Here is a 5,145-nt window from a genome sequence, read left to right as displayed (position 1 = left end):
GCACCAGCTCCAACTCCCCCACTTTCCCCCATTTTGGGAAAATCATATCAGAGTGTGAGTGATTGAAAGTGATATTAAACCCTCTCTACTTTCCCCTTTCTTCCTTCTCTCTCTTCTTCCCTTCTTCCCTCCCTCCCTTCCTCCCTTCCTTCTGAAAGTAAATCATCTGCACACATGAGTATTTATCAACGGTAACGAATTTCTTGGGTGCATCTTACAGCAGATAGGACATATCAGCGCTTGAGACATCTTAACTCAGTGGCCAGGCTGTGTCTTCCTCTGCTTCTCATGCACCCGTCCTGCGTCTCTGCTGCCTCCTGCCCAGTTCACTTCTCACCCTCCTGCTCTTTAGTTCTGCTCCCAGCACCGTGACCTCATTGCCACCATCAACATCTGCTGCATCCTTGCCTGCGGCTTTTGCCACGCTTGTGCCTGAGCCTGCAGACTGCCCCTCCACATGCCCCTGGCTGTTGTCTTCCTGGCTGCCCTCTCCCTGGCTGCCCCCTGAATGCCTGTGTCCTCTGAGTTCTGGCCTCTGCCTACCGCTTACTCTCCTAGCTCTCCGCGCTCTCTGTGCATGACCACCCCTTATATATAATACTTTGTGTGCACCCCTTATATAGTATATACAGTACTCTTATTTATTTAAGCATCATCCTCTGGGCCTTCTAGAATGTTATCCTAGCATTGTTGAGGCTTTCTTACTGGGCTACAGTAATTATTCCAAGGAGGGGTATATTATGATTTTGCAGAAATCATGGTTTTGGTTTTTTGTCAATGTCATTCCTGAGGGAAACCAGCATTTTTATGACATTTTTCAATAAAGCAGCACATTCTCTCAAGTCTTCAAGGATTTCCTGCCATTCCCCCAACTTTTACTCCACTGCTTGCTGACGTGAGGATCAGCTCCTCACATCAGGGGCCTGAACAGGCCCTTCTGAGTCTAAAACAGTGTCCGCTGACTGGGGCCTTTCTCTTGGATCTATGCCGGGTGACTTCACCAAGACCCCCTTCTCTCTTGCCCACTTTCACTAGGCCTCTTTCAAACCTTCCTGCCCCCGCCCACGGAAGAAAGATCCTGTTCCTGACCTGTAGCTAAACAAGCGTTGGGCGGATTCTGTGAGCCCAACTCCATGCAGCGGAAGCAGCAGTAAAGAGAAAGGCCCGCACCCGAGACAGGTCCATTAAGGAGACTAATGTGCCTTTACCAGAGAAAAGCACGCACCTGCACGTTGTGCTACAAATGAGGATATTTCTTCCCAAAGGGTGTTAGTTTCCTGTTGCTGCTGTAGCAAATTATCACAGACTTGGTGGCTTAAAATGACACACATTTATTCTGTGACAGGTCTGGAAGCTAGAAGAAGTCTGCAAACAGTTGTCCTGTGCTGAAGTCGAAGTGTTAGCAGAAGTGGTTCCTCCTGGAGGCTCTAGGGCAGAATCTGTTTCCTTGACTTGTCTAGTTTCTAGAAGTCGCCTGCATTCCTTAGATTGTGGCCTCTTCCTCAAATTACCCCAACCTCATGCTTCTGTCCTTACCTCTCCTACTTCTTCTTGTGTAATCAAATCTCCCTCTGCCCCTTCTTACAAGGACCCTGTGATAACATTTAGGGTCCACTTAGATAATCCAGATAACCTCCCCAGCTCAAGGTCCTTAATTTGATTACATCTGCAGAATCCCTTTGGCATAGAAATTGACATGCACAGGTTCTGGGGATTAGGACATGGATACCTTTGGGGGCATTCTTTAGCATACCACAGTATCTTACACTGAATTCCACCTGCCCTTTGCCTACTCAGTCACATATCTTTGTGACACGTTCTTGAGATTTATTCTGACCATAGAATGCTAGGTAAGCATTTTCCTTAAAATACATATGTATATACAAGTTGACTTTGAAAGTCAGCCTTCGAGGTATGTTGACACTGCTTTAAGAAAGAAAACCAAGTCAGAGGGTGTGGTTTCTATGTTACCAGTGTTTGTGTTTCCCATCCAAGTACTAACCAGGCCCGACCCTGCTTAGTTTGTGAGGTCAGATAAGATCAGGCACGTTCAGGTTGGTATGGCTGTAGACAAGTGTTTGTGTTTAATTTCACACATACACCAAAATAATTAAACCATGCCACTATTATTCCCTCTTTCAGCCTGTTGAATGAGAGCCCATGTGAGGACATGTCAGTGTGTCTCAGGAGGTGGCTGAGTCTTGGAAAGATGTCGGGCTGGCTTGCTCAGATGCTGGTAAATGGCACTACCTCTTTCTAGTCCCCTAAGCCTGTAAGTCCAGAGTGACTGCTGCTCCTCACCACGTGACCCAATCAATTGCACATCCTGGTTCACCTCCTACTTTCCTGGCTCTATCCTTCGGTTTCCTCAACCTTGCCCACTGCCTTCTATACCCAGCTGTGTTAGGTAGACATTGAGGGCTCTCCAGCCCTCCTGGGAGTAATTGTCACGCCTGGGGGAGGAGGGAACACCCTACCAATCTGTCAATCAGAACTTAGTGCCAACTGCAAAAGAATGCAGAGGATTCCCCAGCCCATGGGCCAAGCAGCACAGGCACAACAGGGTCTGGAAGGTGACCTAGAGCAACCCAAGGCTAATTATCATGTAATTAGCTTAAATCTACATTGCACCCTCCTCCTTTGCCCCCTCGGCAGCCCCCATGGGCTTTCAGAGACTCATGGGAGATCCACATGGGCAGTAAGACAGCTTATGGAACTCCCAACTGTCCATCAAAGTGGTTTGATGGTGACATTTGAACCACGAAGAGGGCCCAGCCTAGGCAATATGAAACAGGACCCCAGATCATAATTGGGGACCTCCTGTTATGAAAAGGGGTGTCTGTTCATTGTATGTGTCGAACGTATCTTACTTTGCTCAATAAACTTCACCTTGTGCTTGCCTTACTTTGGTGTGTCTGGTCATTCTTCTGCCAAGAGCACACCAAGAACCAAGAGCAGACAATGAGGCCCCGAGAGCTGGAGATCTTTTCACTAGCCTTCTGTCCTCCGTCCACTTCCCTCCTCTCTGCCTTTTTTCTTTGGCAAACTTATCCCCTCCTACAACTCCTACTCTCATCCACGGGGATGAATTCCAGGCCCATGTTTCTAAAGTAAAATACTAAAAGTAAAATATTCCTTTGATAGTTTCCTACGTTCCTCAGCTATTTCTCTTGGTTTAAGATGTTTTAATGATTACACTTTAATTTGTAGTCATTATCTATTTTAAGGGCCCATCTTGGTTGAATGTTTGGTGTGGTAATGCTTTTATCATAAGCATACATCAAAAACAAACAAAAAAAAAACCTTAATGTAGTCGGGTTACCTAATTCACTTAAAAGAAAAAATAAACCAGAAAGATGCATTTAAAACTGTGACAAATTACACTAACAAAAATTTGATGTGGAGTATTAAAGTTTAGAACACAGATTTAAACACAGCTAATGGATCCCTTCATTACCTCCCATTTATAGCACCAAAGGGGGTTTGGTCATGGTGCTCATGCAATAAATGAAATCCCACTTCCCAGCTCACACCTTCACATAAAATAAAATAACACTGCACACCACAGGCATGTGTTTGCTAGTGAGCAAACCATTTTCCAAATAGAATTGCCCAGCTGTGGCCTTTAGATCAAATCTCTCAAGTGTCTGGGAAAATCTAGCTCAGTGAAATGTAATGATAAATTCCAAGTGAAATGATAAGGGCTTTCCTCCGTTGAAGTCCATAATTTTTTTGGTGTTTGGCTATCATTTGTTTATAATATCATATTTCCAGTTTTTAGCACTTCCTCTGAGTTGAGTTCCTTTTGTCTGATTTTTGTATTTATTATATTTATGACAAGGAATGGGAGCAGTTGTACATTGTTAGGTTTCAGTTCTGAAGTAAAAGTTTCTTACAGCACTCCTTGTAAATTTTAGTTCATTTGCTAATTCAATGCCTGTCAAGTTTAGGAAGACTCAGATATACATCCAAGAAGAAAACGTTTTAGAATCTACTTGACTACTGGAACAATTATCTATGTGCTTATCATAATTTCTGTGCTTGTGGAAATTACCGTATGCAGTGGTATAAAATGATGGTAGTTTTAGGCCTATGTAAACTATAAGGCTGTCAGATTTCCTCTCATTGGCTTTTTCTAATAGCTTCTAAAACCATGACTACATTTTCAACATACTTATCGTAAAGCTGTGTTTGTCAAGAAACCAACAAACCCACAGCTGAGACTCATCTTTCCCAAAGTGGGCAATGATCCTTCATAGAATCTATTCATTCCCTCATCCCGGTCCCATCTCCATATCTGTTCATTACCCGTGGACTGAGTGTTTGCAAGGCGATATGCACTGCTTTACTGTCCCTGAGCAGGTAGATGTTATTTAGCATAGAGGTTGCCCTTCACAAGCCAATAGTCTAATACAGGACTTGTCAGAAAAAGTCATAATTAATAATAAATATACAGTAGGATCTTCGGTCTTATCTTGGCCTGGGTTTGAACCTGGACTCCTCTGCTTACCAGAGGTAGATCATTACCAAATCATTTAGCTTGTTTTGCCTTTGCTTTTCCATCTTTAAAATGTGGTGTTTGTTAGTGGAGGGGGGTGTTGCGCAGATAATAACACTTGCCTTGCAGGGTTGTTTGTAAAAACAAGGATGCATATACTGTGCCTGACAGTAGGCATTTAACAAATGCTAAATGAATAAATACTGTAGGGGTTCAGGGAAAGGAAAAGTGATCCCCAGCTTGCTTGAACAAAGAAGACTCCTAAAGGGGCTATCTGATCTCAGAGAATCTGGAGGATGGGCACACTTTTGAAACAGAAAATAATCTTTTTGTTGTTGTTATTACTGCATGTCATCCTTGCGCAGGGGCCATGCTAATCTCTGTATCGTTCCAATTTTAGTGTATGTGCTGCCAGAGCAAGCACTGAAATAGAAAATAATCTCCCCGCCAAATGCTTTTCTGTTGTGTTCTCCTCTTGTTCAAGTGGACATGCACAGTTTCTACAATCATGCTGTAATCTTTACTTACACCTCTTCCAAAGGCAACACGTCATCAGTGACCCCGGTGGCTGGGAAGGACTCTGCAGTAGTCTTACAGCTTGAGGAACAAGAGGCACCATGCACTGCTCGAGGGGAACGGGACGATTG

General features: G+C 44.0%; 1 non-coding gene across 1 annotated transcript; it reads right to left on the bottom strand.

The window, feature by feature from the left end:
• Positions 1-4,818: 4,818 nt before the first annotated feature.
• Positions 4,819-4,922, bottom strand: LOC138382069 (U6 spliceosomal RNA). The gene has a single exon (XR_011233244.1). It is a non-coding gene; the product is annotated as a U6 spliceosomal RNA (small nuclear RNA).
• Positions 4,923-5,145: the final 223 nt, after the last annotated feature.

This window comes from Eulemur rufifrons, chromosome 3 (assembly GCF_041146395.1).
Source record: "Eulemur rufifrons isolate Redbay chromosome 3, OSU_ERuf_1, whole genome shotgun sequence".
Lineage (NCBI taxonomy): Eukaryota > Metazoa > Chordata > Mammalia > Primates > Lemuridae > Eulemur > Eulemur rufifrons.
Note: the sequence above shows the minus strand (reverse complement) of the source record. Positions and strands in the feature narration are given on the sequence as shown.